This window comes from Carcharodon carcharias, chromosome 13 (assembly GCF_017639515.1).
Source record: "Carcharodon carcharias isolate sCarCar2 chromosome 13, sCarCar2.pri, whole genome shotgun sequence".
NCBI classification, from domain to species: domain Eukaryota; kingdom Metazoa; phylum Chordata; class Chondrichthyes; order Lamniformes; family Lamnidae; genus Carcharodon; species Carcharodon carcharias.
In genome coordinates, this window is record NC_054479.1 from 84,316,442 (window position 1) to 84,333,681 (window position 17,240).

General features: G+C 41.8%; 1 protein-coding gene across 15 annotated transcripts in view; it reads left to right on the forward strand.

Annotated features, from left to right (window-relative positions):
* The window catches only part of LOC121285735 (nuclear receptor subfamily 2 group C member 1-A-like), a 116,793-nt gene that overhangs the window by 17,030 nt on the left and 82,523 nt on the right, over positions 1–17,240 (forward strand). For 10 of the 15 annotated variants that reach the window (XM_041202477.1, XM_041202484.1, XM_041202471.1 and 7 more), the window contains exon 2: positions 15,249–15,425. The exons of the other annotated variants lie outside the window; for them this stretch is intronic. The gene's annotated coding sequence lies outside the window, so the exon portion shown is untranslated. The remainder of the gene's footprint in view (positions 1–15,248; positions 15,426–17,240) is intronic. 15 annotated transcript variants of the gene reach the window in all.

The following is a 17,240-nucleotide window of genomic DNA, read 5'->3' on the forward strand; positions in this document are numbered from 1 at the left end:
GAGATATTCAAAATCATGATTTTGGTAGAATAAATAAGGGGAAGCTCTATGCAATGGCAATAGGGTCACTAAGCACGATGCACTACCTGGAAGTGTGGTGGAGGCAGGTTCAATCAAGGCATTCAAGAGGACATTGTTTCTATTCAAATAATCATCTAATGTGCAAGGGCACAGGGAAAAGGCAGGGCAATGGCACTAGGTTATAATGCTCATTTGGAGAGCTGGTGCAGATGTAATGGGCCAAATGGCCGTCTCCTGTGTCGTTAAGATTCTGAGATTAAGTGATTTCAGGTGATTGCAAAAACCCCGCCTCTGTTTGTTTTGCCAGTGAGTTGTTGTGAACTGGGACATACTGCCAGAAAAGGTAGTGGAAGCTGATAAATAATTTTCAAATAAGAATTGGAAATGGTTGAGGTTAGGGGGGGGTGGTGGGTGGGAGGCGGTGGGAATTCACAGGGCTTTGTTAAGAGAACAGGGAATGTGATTAATTAGGTATTTCCACTAAGGAGCCACGACAGACACAATAGGCTGAATGGTGTCTGCCTGTGCAGCATCATTCTATGATTCTATTATTCAGTTTACTCTTAATTCAAACTCTTGTAATTTCAAATGATCACTTTTCTGACTCCTAAATTCCTATTTGCTGTTTTATTTTTGCTAATTTCAAATTAACGGGTAGTTTAACTTTTCTGTTCCCAGCAACTATAAATTATCAGTTGGGAACTATATATTTGACATTTCTTGGAAGGTTAGATTCCTTGTTGTCCCTTCTGCATTTCTATATTTAGTTGCTAGCATTACAACCGCTGGTTGACTGAAGTGCCACAAGTCATTCTCGAAACAGGCTCAGATGCATTCTCTTGTCCATATATGCAAATTAGATTATTTATTCTCTTCTGAATTTACATTTCACTGCAGTTTGCTGTGCAAATCCATTGCACTTTTTTTACTCGTGCACTATTCAATATGGAAGAGGGGAGAATATGACAATTTGCTTGAAAATCACAAACATTACTGGAGTCTGTTTAAAACTATGTTTTCCTTAATTGTTTTAAAACTTTTAACTTCAGTCATGTAAAGTGTTAGAATGCCATCATTCTTAAAGGCTTCATCTCTGGTTAATATTAAGAGCTGGTTAATATCATCAGCTGCCCCATCGATGACCATCCCACCATCATAAGGTCAGAAGTGGGGGCATTTATTGATGATTGCAATGTCCTGTACAATTCGGAATTCCTCGAGATACTGAAGCAGTCCATGCCCGTATGCAGCAAGACCCAGACAGCATTCAGGCTTGAGCTGATAAGTAGCAAATAACATTTGTGCCACACAAGTGCCAGGCAGTGACTCACTGCAACAAGAGAAAATCTAGCCATTTTCCCTGGATTCAATGACATTACAATCGCTGAATCCCCCATTATCAATTATGGGGGGGGTTACCATTGACCAGAAACTGAACAGGATCAGCCATATAAATACTGTGGTTACAAGAACAGGTCAGAAGCTAGGAATTCTCTGGTGAGTAACTCACCTCTTGACTTCCCAAAGCCTGTCCATCACTCACAAGGCACAAGTCAGGAGTGTGTTGGAATAATGTCTGCTTGCCTGGATGATTGCAGCTCAAACAGCACACACAAGCTTGACACCATCCAGGATAAAGCAGCCTGCTAAATCGGATAGTTTCCTACTGATAATTTATAGTTGCTGAGACCATTAAAATTTAAAGTACCCGCTAATTTGAAATTAGCAACAAAAATAAAACAACAAATGGGAATTTAGAAGTCAGAAAAGTGGTCTTTTGCATTACAGGAATTTGAATTAAGTGTAGACTGAACTAGCCTTAAACATTCAGCCCACTACCACCGGCACACAGTGGCAGTAATGTGTACCATCTACTAGATGCACCATAGCAATTTGCCAAGGCTACATCAACAGAGCCTTTTAAATCCTCAGCCTCCGCCACCTAGAAAAACAAGGGCAGCAGGTGCATGGGAACATCACCTCCTGAAAGTTCCTCTCCAAGCCACACAACATCCTGACTTGGAACTATATTGCAGTTGCTACACTGATGCTGGCTCAAAATCCTAGAACTCCCTGCCTATCAGCACTGTGGGTGTACCTAAACAACATGGATCGCAGTGGTTCAGGAAGGTGGCTCACTACCACCTTCTCGAGGGCAATAAATGTTGGCCTTGCTTGTAATGATTGCATCCCATGAAGCAATAAACAGAAACGATTGACAGTGCTGTCGCATGCTCAGATGTAGTTTTCTATTTTCCACCTGCCCTTGCTAATGCATTGTGCTCTGATCTCAGCTGGCCTATTCCAGAAGGAGATTTTGAGCACAGATGAGGTGCTTGATTTGGGGGTTGGAGGGTGAATACACCTGTACTGCTTTTGTGTGGTTTCTAATAGTTATAAGAGCCGCGCTATCAAACAGCTGGGAATAGTGTGTCTTGGATTATGTGGCATTAATGACGCTGAAACAGTCAGTGTTTGCCATCTTACTCCTGTGAAACTAACAGCAACTTATGGAATCTCCATATGTGCAGTTTAACATGGAAATCTGGAAATTGCTTTCAGCGATTCTATCTTTTTTCACAGGGTGGGCTGTTCAAACCCCTACAGGCTGCAACAAGTTAGAAACCACTGAACTGATGAGAACTTTTACACAAAAAAGTGCTGGAAATACTCAGCACTCTCATATTCGACTCGAAACGTTAACTCTGTTTCCCAGACCCAATGAGTATATCCAGCACTTTTTGTTTTTATTTCAGATTTCTAGCATCTGCGGTATTTTGTTTTCTCTCCCAATTTTGGTGCTAGCTCCCAGTAAGCTGCTAGTAAGGGGTTGAGTTTGCTGTTGTCATTCCCGGTGGGGATGGTCCAGTTTCGAGACTTTGTAGCTGTTGGATGCAACTGAGTGGCTTGTTAGGCCATTTCAGAGGGCATTTAAGTGTCAGCCATATTGCTATGGGGGTCTGGACACTAGGTAAGGACGGCACACCATCAGTGAACCAGATGGGTTTTTAACAACAGTTGACAATCATTAGACTTTTAATTCCACATTTTTATTAAATTCGTGTGTGTGTGTGTGGTTGCAGCTATTGCTGTGAGTAATGGTTACTGAATCCCTAGAGAAGACCTGTCTCCTGAGCTATCCTATATAAAGTGTATAGATATCAGTATGTGCTGATTACCACATAACGCCTTCCCTCAGCTGATTAATCAGTGCTCTTCCATGTTCAACACAAGTGGGCCTCAGTGCTTCCTCCTACAAGGGTGCAGAATGTACTCTGGATGGGGGACTTCAATGTCCTTTACCAAGAGTGGCTCAGTAGCACCTCTACTGACCGAGCTAGCCGAATCCTAAGTGACATAACTGCTAGACTGGGTCTGCGGCAGGTGGTGAGGGAACCAGCAAGAGGGAAAACATACTTGACCTCATCCTCACCAAACTGCCTGCCGCAGATGTATCTGTCCATGAGAGTATCGGCAGGAATAACTGCCATACAGTCGTTGTGGAGACGAAGTTCCGCCTTCACATTGAGGATACTCTTCATTATGTTGTGTGGCACTACCCACATGCTAAATGAAATAGATTTCAAACAGATCTAGCAACTAAAGACTGGGCATTCTTGAAGCACTGTGGGCCATCAGGAGCAACAGAATTGTACTCGAACACAATCTGTAATCTCATGGCCCATCATATCCCCCACTCTACCATTACCATCAAGCCAGGGGATCAATTCTGGTTCAATGAAGAGTGCAGGAGGACATGCCAGGAGCAGCACCAGGTATACCTAAAAATGAGGTGTCAATCTGTGAAGCTATAACACAGGACTACTTACGTACCAAACAGTGTAAGCAGCAAGTGATAGACAGAGATAAGTGATCTCACAACCAGCTGATCAGATCTAAGCTCTGCAGTCCTGCCACATTCAGTCATGAATAGAGGTGGACAATAAACAACTCGATGGAGGAGGATGTTCCACAAATATCCCCATCCCCAATGGCGGGGGAAGCCCAGCACATCAGTGCAAAAGATGAGGCTGAAGCATTTGCTACAATTTTCAGCCAGAATTGCCGAATGGATTTTCTATCTTGGCCTCCTCCGGAGGCCCCCAGCACCACAGATGTCAGCCTTCAGCCAATTCAGTTCACTCCATGTGATATCAAGAAATGGCTGAAGGCACTGGACAGTGCAAAGGCTATGGCTGCTGAAAATATTCCGGCAATAGCACTGAAGACTTGTGCTTCAGAACTTGCTGTGCCGTAGCCAAGCTGTTCCAATACAGCTACAACACTGGCATCTACCTGGCTATGTGGAAAATTGCCCAGGTATGTCCTGTCCACAAAAGCAGGACACAAGCAACCAGCCAATTATCGCCCCATCAGTCTACTCTTGATCATCAGTAAAGTAATGGAAGGGGTCATCAACAGTACTATCAAGTGGCGCTTGCTTAGCAATAATCTCCTCATTGATGCCCAGTTTGGGTTCTGGTAGGGTCACTCAGCTCCTCTCATTACAGCCTTAGTTCAAACTTGGACAAAAGAGCTGAACTCCTGAGTGAGGTAAGAGTGACTGCCCTTGACATCAAGGCTGCATTTGACTGAGTGTGGCACCAAGGAGCCCTCGTAAAACCGGAGTCAATGGGAATCTGGGAAAACTCTCCATTGGTTGGAATCATACCTAGCACAAAGGAAGATGATTGTGGTTGTTGGAGGTCAGTCATCTCAGCTCCAGGATATCACTGCACGTGTTCCTCAGGGTGGTGTTCTAGGCCCAACCATCTTCAGCTGCTTCATTATTGACCATCCTTCCATCGTAAGGTCAGAAGTGGGGATGGTCGCTGATGATTGCACAATGTTCAACATCATTTGCAACTCCTCAGATACTGAAGCAGGCCATGTCCAAATGCAGCAAGACCTGGACAATATACAGGCTTGGGTTGATAAGTGGCAAGTAACTTGCACCACATCAGTGCCAGGCAATGATCATCTCCAACAAGAGAAAATCTAACTATCACCCCTTGATGTTCAATGGCATTACCATCACCTGAATCCCCTACTATCAACATTCTGGGGCTTACCATTGACCAGAAACTGAACTGGACCAACCATATAAATACTGTGGCTACAACAGTGGGTCAGAGGCTAGGAATCCTGCGACGAGTAACTCACCTCCTGACTCCCCCAAGCCTGTCCACCATTTACAAGACACAAGTCAGGGTGTGATGGAATACTCCCCACTAGCCTGGATGAGTGCAGCTTCCACAACACTGAAGAAGCTTGATGCCATCCAGGTCAAAGCAGCCCGCTGGATTGGTACCACACCCACAAACATTAACTCCCTGCACCACCGACACACAGTAGCAGCAGTGTGTACCATCTACAAGATGCACTGCAGGAACCCACTAAGGCTCCTTTGTAAGCAGCTTCCAAACCCACGACCACCACCGTCTAGAAGAATAAGGGCAGCAGATAGATAGGAACACCACCTGTAAGTTCTCCTCCAAGTCACTCATCATCCTGACTTGGAAATATATTGCTGTCCCTTCACTGTGGCTGGGTCAAAATCCTGGAACTCCCTCCCTAACACCACTATGGGTGTACCTACACCATATGAACTGCAGCGGTTGAAGAAGGCAGCTCACCACCACCTTCTCAATGGCAATTAGGCATGGGCAATAAATGCTGGTCTAGCCAGCAAAGCCCACATCCTGTGAATGAATAAAAAAGAGTAACTAATGTTGGCCACATGCTGCTTTTGCATCCTGGTTCCTTAATCATTTGCATATTCTCTTAGTGATATCACCACAACCCATTTTATTTCGAAGATAAGATTCCATACCTTAAGAGTAAAAATGCATACACGGGGTGGCTGCAAAAACTTTTTACACAAAAGATAAATCTTTGTTCATCATTTAAGAGTTTGAGTCCATATAACGTGTAGATGGCTCACTGATCATTCTCAATTTTATGGCGTTCTAACCTTTCTTAGATCTTGACTTATCACTTTGGTGTTCTTGACTTGCAGTGCAAAACACTGTTTTAGAAGTGCTAATTGTTCTCGTGGTGGTCTTCCACAATTTTTGAGTCAAACCTGGATGTGTTTTAGATGCAATAGGAGTGCTAGGTGTTAAGAGGTTGAACAATTCCCTAAACTGGCTTCTGTTTCTACTTAGTCACCCCGTTTGGTGTTGTGACTTTTGTGCTTTATATAAAATCTATGCTTATGTTCTGAAACCTTTTCTTCAGCTGAAGCTTGGTAAGATTCCTACATCAAGATATGCATTAAGGTTTTCAGATGCCGCTTAGTCCGGCCCTATTTCATTTGTTTACTCTTGCATTCTTGGCTTATACTGTCATTGTTCGTGTGTGCCGGGAAAAAGTCATTAACCTGAACCAAAGTCAGCAATTCACTATTATTCACTAGTCCTAAAGTTACAGAAGTGATGGAGAACGCTGTGTCACTTTAGTGAGCTAATTTAATGTGAGGATGTTAACATTGAGTCTTTACTAAGCTTTTTTAAATTAAAAATGCATTTCGATCCATAAAGTGACATTGTCAACAGAGTGACAAAAATCTTGTATGATGCACGTTTGTTCATTTGTAATTCAGAACCTGACCTTGAACCCGCTGCTAAATGTTGTGCTGTGAGGAGATGCTTCACATTCTTGCTGTTGTCACATTTGGTATACACACTGTGCTAGTGTGGGATGTCTGTCTGAAGTCTCTAGATTTACAAATGAGATGCTGTTAAGTGGCGGGAATTTGCACAATTTCAGCAGCCCCTATTGGCTAATCATTCAGTGAAAAATTCCTGTTAAAAATGTGACAGAACTGAGAATATGGATGGTTTTGGACAGGTTTTTATTTAGCACAAGGCTATGAATTTGTGGTGAGGTTGTGGTTTGGGATAAGCTGGCATAGAGCTGAAGGTTATGCCAAATGAATCAGGGTGTAGAGAACAAAAATAGCTTGATTGCCTGTATAACTTTTGACATTCTGTTTTCAGATGACAATGCTAAGTACAAAGGTCATTTGAATTCCAAAGAAAGTTGCTGAACAGAGAGGCATTTTGCCAACGCTTTTCATCTTGCACTCATCAAGACAAACACAAGAATACCAAATTTCAAAACATCACAACAATTTATACTACAGGAGAAAAGGGTGCTGATCGGTTGGCAAGTCAACACTGGCCAAGGCAATACCATGGAGAAAGTAACAGGGCACTATAGGTTGCTCTTGAATATGTTCAAGTCTTGTGCCTTTTTTGAATTGCTTGGGGAGCCTAGTTTCCATTAGTATCTAAATGTGTCTGAGCATAATCCTATAAACATTGACGCTGAGTCAAAGAAGGAGTCATTAGGACAGGTGATCAAATGCTTAGTTAGAGAGGTTTTAAGCATATATTAAAGGATGACAGAGATGGGCTTTTGAAAAGGTTTGGAGAGAGAACTTGTATCTAAGTATGTATAATTTCTACAAACCATCATACCTGCTCCCTTCACACTTAGTTTTATAATCCCATGTAAGAGCCAAGACCCAAGGTTAGGCATTTAGGCCATTTAGAAGAAAAATAAATACAAAATTCCTCTCCAATCCACCCCCCCCCACCCCCGCCATGGTGAGAAGTTTTAAAAATTGCAGCACCTAAGCACTTCCCTGAAACTGCTTACATAGCAGAAATTAGAAGAACCACACCTTGGTTCTAAACAGAGGACCTTACACCTTACTCCAGGTGCCTTGTGTCTGATGGATCCAACAATTATTATATTTGGCACACTCAGTACGTGAGTGTTACAATAAAATTTTAAAATATATAATTCAGTACATAATTGTCATTCCACAGGTGCAGAACAGCAATCAAATCAATCTGGACAGACAAAAACTGCATATCATTATCATAAATATCTTTGTGGATGTAAGGAATGCTACAGAAAAACAAGCTCTTGAATATATTTGAATGTGTGATCACAAGGCAGTGAATGTCAGTAGGTGATCAACTGTGGAGACCGTTGCACCTGAAACTTGTATTCACCTGAGATCATATACATTTATTTTAACTGCCTGGGTGTGTTTTTCTTTACCATAAGTGCTACATAAACTCAAGCTTGAGTTGATACAGCATGGGTCAGTGAAGAGTAATTAAAAGTTTGGACCATGGCCAGCTATCCTTCTCTTTCGTGTAGGATAGTTATGCCAGTGGCATCCCAACATCTGGTTTCCATTTTGTAAATTGATGAAATCCCAAAATTGGCACCACCTCTGCCAAATAAAGGCTTACAACTGTGGTAACTCATTAACCTCTTCCTGTCAGCGGTGACACATATTTTCAGGACATTTGATTCAGCTTTTCAGATCCTGCCACAAGGAGCCTAATCTTGTAAGAAAATAAAACCGAGTGTTTATTCAGCTTGACCAGATCACATGATTGTGCAAGGAATTGAATTCACAATGAATCAGGAAGTTGTTCCCTTTCTGTAAATGAATTGTTTTCAACAACTAAAACTATTTGAAGGAAATACTGAAAAGTGCACTCTCATTCTACCCCCGGAAGCTCCAATAATGGCCAAGCACCTGACTACCTCTGAGCATTGGATGTGTGTCGTTAGTCTTATCTCCTGTGGCATCACCATGAAATCATGACCGTGTTCTTCAGGTAGGGTTAGATAGCAGATAATTGGACCAGGGCATGCAGATCTTATTCAATCTCTATTTAAAAGATTTATGTTTCCAGCAAAAATTCCTGTGCAACCTTGTCATACACCAATTGCACACCCCCTACCGGTGATGGTCTACAGCACCTTCAGGCAGGGGAGGGTATAATTGTAGTATGGTAAGTTTACATCAGCATTTAACTGTAGGCATATGAATTTTATAGTTTATTTTAATATAATAGTAATATGGTTTTAACATTCATTCAGCTGAAGCTTGGTTTGGAAATCTCAATGCATTCTCTTTCGATCACCACAGTTCCTAAAGTTCTGTCTTTAACCCTTTGTAATGTCCAGAGGGAGGTCTTGTGGCGCAGTGATAACGTCCCAGCCTCTGAGCTAGAAGCTCCAAGTTCCACTCAAAGACTGGATGGCCCCAGAGTTACGTTCATAACCCAGCAAACCCTTCCAATTCATGGCAATGGCAGGTGGCAAGAGTTGGAGAGTCTCCTGGTCAGCCGTGCTTGACACAGAGCTACAGCCTCTGACTTCAGGCTGGCAATCTGTTCTAGCTACAACAAGCTATGGAAACAAACAAAAGCATGTGCATTGCCTGGCTCACGTATCTCTAGATGTGAGAGATGTCTAGGACTCCTCTTCAACCCTGGCAGCTGGATGTAAAAGCATAGGTTAAGTTTACTACTTCAGAAAGCATCAGTGATGTAAGTTAGAGAACAGTAAGCAGCTGATGATTTTTATTACTCTTGCAATATACTTGTAAATACAAAGGTATTGAGTAGCTGGTAATGCTTGAGGTGGAATTTGAACCGAATACACTTGTTCGCAGTGAAGGAGCCAGTAGCCAGCCAGGAACCCATTTGTAACTGAAGCTGCCTTTGCCATGGTTCCTTAACTCAGCCACAGAATTGTCATCCAACCTCCGGGTTTAGCAACCAATCCGAGGGCAACCGAGATGATGCAACAGGAAAGATCCCTAGTTAGTGACCCTGATAGGGGTCAGAATGGCTGAACTGTACATTGGTTCTTGTGGTTTCAACCCCAGGAATGGAAAGGAGACTTGGCACACCCGCTTTCTCATCTTGCAGGAGAATAACACACACAACCCCAGCTGGAAAGGCAGGAAACAGGTGGTGGGGTGGTCCTCCAGTGATAGCCCCTTAAACAACCACTGACACTGCATTCGCTCCTGGTCCACTGGGAAGGTGGTGTTAATCCAGGAGGGGATTTCGGGAATTTAACCCCGTGCTTGCACTCAAGGCAGCCTCTCCTTGGCAGTTAAAATTTGGCCCGTGGCCTGTAATCCTGGTTTTTTTAAAACAAGTGAGTAATTCGTAAAGTTCTCCTTTTGTGTGTTAAACAGCAAGCCAGAAGAAATACATATTATAGGAAAGGGTGTAATGTAGCAGGAAGCATTTTCCAGCAAGGGTAAACGAATTGCACAGATGGAAATTTCTTAAGATTCTTTATCAAAGGTCACAATCAATTTTTCATATAGTTGAGTGGATTGGTAGCTCTATACAGGTGTTGACTGTTGGTGTAAAACACACATGCTAAGCAGAACAAAGCTAACCCGACTGCTCCAAGTCTTGAGATGTGGTATTTTTTTCCTGCTACTCTGAGCATAATCATGCTTTTACCATGTTAAATTGAGAAGAGAAAGTGCTACCTGCAGTTAGTTATATTTAGTTTATTTAGTTATAACTTGAGTCATTGATTTGTTCATGATTTCCCTTGGAATAATACTCCTATTGACTTTTTATAGCAGGAACTGATATACTGCAGTTGTTTAAAGCAGAAAGCAGCAAGAAGTCATCATCTGTCAGTCAGTTAGGGCTTGTTAAGATTCTTGTTTTGAATACAGCTACAGTGCCTCAAATCCAGGTACCAGAAAACTGGTGATGTCTGAAAGCTAGACTTTTTTTATGCTGCCATGTATGAATTTTGGTTATTATTGATGCTAGTCATTTTGTAGTACAAAAGTAATTTGAAAAAAGACTTTTGTCAAAGCTTTTTGTCTTGCACTCATTAGGACAACTGCAACAATGTCAGAGGAAGCAACAACTTTATACTACATGAGAAGAGAGTGTTGATTGGTTGGCAAGTGGACACTGGTAGAGGCATTGCCATGGTGAATGCAGTAGTTAATGGTGACTGATAGTTGACTGCCAAGCATTGTTTGAAATTTTAAACCAGGCAGCTTGACTCTGATTAGCCAAGACATTGCCCTGAGGAATGAACCAGAGAATGGCCATCACTTATTTTGTTTAGCAGAAACAGGCGTAATGTGTGTACATGTTCTTTCTGTCTGCAAAGAACAGAGCCCCGTATATTCATGTATGTAGCTTCCAGTACATGCAAATGCACCACACTGCGAGCCCGATTGACAATCTTAAATTGGTTGTCTTCCACTGGCATTAAATGTTGATATTTATCTTATTCTCCCTTTCCTTTCTTTCCCACTTCAGGACTTGAGCACAAACATCTAGACTGACACTTCAGTGCAGTGCTACACTGACAGAGGTGCCGCCTTTGGAATGAGCCTCTTGATGGATGGCATTGTTTCAAAGAAGAGCGCTGAATATTGGCTTGGTGTCTGGCCTATATTTATCCCTCAATCAACATCACAAAAAATTGATTACCTGGTCATTATTACATGACCATTGTATGTAAATTAGCTGCCATCTTCCCTACATTACAACAGTGACCACACTTTCAGAAGTATTTAATTTTGTCTAAAGCACTCTGGGATGCCCTGAGTTCATGAAAGGCACCATATAAATGCAATTCTTCCTTCTCTTCTTTCTCTTGTGTCTCCCTCTCTGTCCCAACTCAGAGGCATGGGAAAAACAGGAGTCTGACTGTTGGAATAGCTCTGGTTACAGATTAGAATTGAGGAAGAGATAGCAACAGATCAGGAGTAGGCCCCTTCCCTACCTGAACATTGTTGAGTATATTTTGTATGCTTAACTTTACTGTGACACTGAAACTGTTGGCAGTCTTGCATTGTGAAATTATTCTTTGCAATATGATTTCCTAATTTACTTGGCAGAGTTGTGAGTGCATTGTATGTAGCTCAGGCATTCTGCAATAAAGACTGTAAAGGTTTCGAACATAGAAGTTTTTTTTCCTGATTGAAGCAGCTGCCTTGTAATTATACAATAATGAAGAATTAAATCAAGATACATCCAGTGAATGGACAAATGTTACAAAGGCAATGCACCAAAATAGCAGCTGTATTCTACCTTGTTTAACTGCACTGGCCTGTATACCTGGGCATAATTGCTTGAGATTTACTTTGCAAGCTGATCAATTCAGCATTTGCATTCTTCTATTAGAATATATTACAGTTCCTTTAATGCTTTTATTTTCACATCATTTTATTTGCAGGTTTAATATCAGGGTGTTCCTCTCCTACACAAGGACAAAATGTAGATTGAAACTTTTTCAAAACGTTCTGTTAGATTGGTGTTACAATGTTGATTTGAAACTTGTAAAATAACAGAAACCTAGCCAAAAGACATGCCCCCAATACTTCAGCAGTTTGCATGCAGTTGTTTCAAGAAAAGATTCTTCTTGTTGCAGTGGCTCTTATTTTAAATTGCATTTGTTGCTGATTTCCCTGAAGGTCACAGTGACCTATTGTCTACATTACTCCCAAGCGAATTATGGGCTGGGAAGAAATGTTATTTTTCTTGTTCAGTCTGCACTCAAAAGTTTGGCAAGCCAAATGCCAAGCTGTGCTGCATCTCCATACTGTTGAGGGCATAGCATACTTATAGCACTTTCTAATTGACTGCTGCGCTTCCCTACGTCACAGAAGGGATTACACTCTAAGGTTTTAGGATGCCCAGAGGTCATGAAAGCGCTATATAAATGTAAGTTCTTTCATCATCTTGTGTACAACATCGATCTAGTCCACACAGTAATGACATTTCCAAAAGATTTTAGAGCTGCAGCACTCTTAGGATTGGTATTTTTGGGTGGCATGATAACTTGGTCATTCTGAATGTAAAGTGGGACATGTTCCAGACTCCATTGTGCAATGTTTGGTAGGAGTAGGTGGCCTTTAAAAGGCATTAAAAGAGGAAGCATGGTGTTGGTGGGGGTGGGGGGGATTAAGTTTTAAGCCTTTTGTTTTTGAACCTAACCTAGATAATGCAAGTACAATACTAAAGGTGACCAAGGATTTAGGGCTGGGGAAGGAGAGGGTGGAGTGGTCATTGCGATGCATGTTAGTTCAGGAAGGAAGGGTAAAAGAGAAAAATTGAACATTCCAAGTATTCCTTATTTTGCCAGTTCCAAAATAAGTAATCAAAATTGTTAGGGAAGGTGCTTAAAAATATTTTACTCTTCAGATTTTTGTGTGGCACTATGAAACCTATTTTAGACACATGGCCTCCCTAGATAGGGATGACTGATACCAAAACATGCTTGCCTGTAAAGAAAATATTGAAAATAATTTTGGACAATTTTATATTGCTGCCTCCTTAATCTCATTTTGAAACCATATGTCTTGTCCGAACTCTGCCATGCCTGGAACGTTTCTCCTGCTTAGGCAGTGTCCTTGGTCCCCTCCTCTTTCTTAACTGCTGCTTGGTGACATCATCCAAATGTACATGGATAACGTGAGCTTGCCTTTCCACAATCCTCTGAACTCCAGGCCGCTATTCAATGAGACTGCTTACTACCTCAAATTCCTGTTGAAGCCGGAGTAGAGTTTCCAATTCTGTATCCTCTCTCTGAGAGACCATCTACTTCATCCCTAACCTTGCCTGCCCCTGTGCTTACCTCAGCCCATCCCTTTGATGCCTCCAGTCTTCTCTTGTCAGCTTTACACCTTCAATAAACTTGTTCATAGACCTGCTGTTACTCTGCCTGACTCACTTACTACCCCTGTCCTCACTGACCAACATTGGTCTCTGGCTGACCAGACCATCGCTTAAAAATTCTTTAGAATTCCATCTGTGAATCTCTGGTTGTTCTGAGGCCTCTGAAGCATTGTAGAATGTTTTTCTACATTAAAGGTAAACACTTATTTAAGCATGGGGAAAGTAGCAGTACCTTTTAACAAACACTCCGATCAGCTCTTTGTGTTTCTTGAGTTAACTGAGTCCGTTGAGCTTGTTATTAAACCTCAGCCTAGGCGATAACATGACTAGATGACTTGGGGATAAATGTTTTTGAAAACTGAAATGGAAAAGACTTTCATTGAACCACATGTTTTTGCAAAATAACTAGTGCAGGGTCTCGAGTTGGAAACATTTCCATTGCCTTGTGACATCATCCCTTTTGTCATTCAATCCCTCCTGCATTGTGCCCTATCATAGATCTTCCCTTCTGCTTTATCCCCTCTTCCCCACTTTCTACACCTCTGTATTTGCTTAAAACCTGTTGCACCTCTAACTTTTTCCAGTGCTAACAAATGGCCATGGACCTGAATGTTAACTTTGCTTCTCTCTCCTCCAGACGATGCCTGAACTGCTGAGTATTTCCAGTTCTGATTATACCATTAACAGTTGTTATTGTGTCGCAAGAACCCTCACTTATGGAGTTATTTTGGCACAGCAGGAGTCCATGCCAGTTCTCTGTAGAGCAGTCCAATCAATCCCATTCCCTCGCTCTACCCTCATAGCCCTGCAAATTTATTTCTATCAAGTATCCATCCAGTTTCCATTTGAATTCATCGGTCATCTCCGCTCCCACCACCCTCGTAGTCAGTGTGTTCCAGGTCATTACCACTCACTGCGTTTTTAAAAAAAAGTTCTTCCTTGCATGCACCCTACATCTCTTGCCTAAAACCTTAAACCTGTGTCCCCTAGTTCTTGTAGCAAGAGCTAATGGAAGCAGTTTTTTTCTTTGCCTACCTTATCTGAACCAGTCATAATCTTGTATATTTCTATCAAATCTCCCCTCAATTTCCTTTGCTCCAAGGAGAACAACACTAACTTCTCCAAACTAACCTTGTAACCAAAATCCTTTATAAAATTTAAATAAAATTTGCACCTGCATTGCCCTTCCTTCCATTGCAATAACCTAATTAACCTGCTAATGAAATTGTAGGAAGCCGTGACTTTGTAATGAATGATTTTTGAGAACATGGGTCTGGATTTAGTTGTAGTAATGATGATGACTGCCAACATTTACTGTCATTACTTCTCTGAAACTGACTGCAGTTTTTGGAGTCAGCACATGCACAGCTAAATGCAGAAATCCAGAAGTTGTTGTTGGCGATTCTGTGCTTCCCCACAGGGAGTGCAGTTGAAATAATGGTAGATTGCAATTCATTAGAAATCACTAAACTGATGAAAATTTGCCCTTTTACGCTATTAGTCTCGCTGTAAAAGCCCTTGAAAAAGTTACAGCTTGTTGAATGGGTTTTGACCAGTGTACTTAATTGAAAATTACTGCCAAGAAAATCCTCTGACATTCTGTAAGCATAAAATTAGCTTTTAGAGCAAAATTTCTCCATTATATAAGTATCCATGTTTACATTTTTTTGAAGTTTATGATATTTCAGCTTCCACCTTCATTTCAGATACATAGTCCAATTGTTTATTTCCTAGTTTACGATTACCTGCTTACATTGCATGATGCCATTGCTATTGCGAGATGCCTGGCGATCCCCTTGACTTGTCAGGAAAAGGGAAATCCACACTACAGAGATCACTAGATCTTTGTGGGCTGCCTTCTTCAAGATCTGCTGTGAGTGCCGTTGCTTTGCCACTGTCAGCAAAATATGAGTAAGTATTTTATTTCTGACCTCATTGGATGAACAGATATTCTCTTATATTCTGTTGAGATGAATTACACCCTTTTGAGTTATGAAGACTCGTGAACTCTTATTACTTTTCAGTGGGGGAAAGAATGTTGAGGGAGCTGTAATCCAGATCTGTACAATTGTGTGAAATGGCTAATGTGGATGTGAGAATTTCAATTTTTTGGATTTGTTCTTTTTGTTCTTTATATCCTCAGAACTGTATTATGCATCACTTTTGAATATAGGATGTCCAGAATCATAAGATCGTACCAAAATTTTGGACGGGAAAAGTCTATGTTACCCACCCCACCTGTCCTGTAGATCCATGATATTGTATGTACCACAATAAAGACATTCCTTTCTCTCCAGGAGCCATATAATCTCTTGTGAGAGGCCAAAAATTAGGTTAAAAAATCTAAGGCAAATCAGGGAAAAATGTCTGGAAAATGATCACCTAGGCAGTCGTAGCTAGTGCAGGAGATCACTGCTTTGGGCTGAATTAGAGTGCTTAAGTTGGAGTCTGGTGAGAGAGGAACTTTTAAGGGTTAATTTCTATCTAAAGTCTAGTCTTTAATTTAGTAATTAACTAAAAGTTGTTCTTTGGGTTGGGAGAAGGTGAGTTTTAGGCCAGTTTTAAAGCAGGGGTCACACAGACTTGGCTTATAGCTGCAGCTAGTAAATTAGTTAACTAGCTTAAACAGGTTTCCGGAAGCTAGATTCAAACAACCTAAAATCAGGCCATCTTACAGTGCTGCTTTTGTCTGCATTGAAGTACTGCTTTGGACTGCATTAGAGTGCTTAAGTTAGAGTTTGGTGAGTGAGAGAATTCATTGAAGAGGGATGGAGGTTTTCCTTTCATTTTCTACCTTTCCTTGGAAAGAAGAGTGGTGGCCTCGGTAAGCAGGACCTGGTGAGTATTTCTTCTGCCCTTACTTCCTCTAGTTTAAAGAATATTAAAAGTAAAAGGAAGTAATTTAAGGGTAAGTCATGGCCAGGGCTAGGTAACTTGGCCAAGTGGAATGCTCCTCCTGTACGATGTGGGAAGTCAGGGACACTTCCAGTGTTCGGGGTGACCACGGGTGCAAGAAGTGTCTCCAACGGCAACAATCAAAATCCACGTTTCAGAGCTGAAGCTGTGGCTGGAGTCACTGGAGCATCTACAAGGATGAGATCTTCATGGTAGAATGTATAGTGAGGTGGTCACACCAGAGGTAAAGAGTACACAGGCAGAAAGGAAAAAGATAACCGCCAGACAGAGTAAAAACCCTAGGCAGGTAATGTAGGAGTCTGCTGAGTCCATCTCCCTCCGGGGGAGATGATTCTTGCTGCAATCCCCTGAGAAACCAAATCCCTGGCACCATGAGTGGCTCAGCTGGACGGTGAGGGGTGGGGGTCTCTCACGAGATTATATGGCCCATGTAGAGAAAGGAATGTCTTTATTGTGGTACATACGATATCATGAATCTACAGGACAGGCTGGGTGGGTCACCGACTTTTCCCGTCCAAAATTTTGGTATGTTCTTATGATTCTGACACCAGGATGGGATGTCCCTGGTGTCAGGGTCAAAGATGTCACTGAGCGGCTGCAGGGCATTCTGAAGGGGGTAGGTTAATAGCCAGAGGTTGTGGTCCATATTGGTACCAATGACATAAATAAAAAGAGGGATGGTGTTCTGAAAGCAGAATATAGGGACTTAGGAAATAAATTAAAAAGCAGGGCCTGAAAGGTAGTAATTGCAGGATTACTCCCAGTGCCACATGCTAGTGAGATCAGGGATAGAAGATTTGACCAGATGAA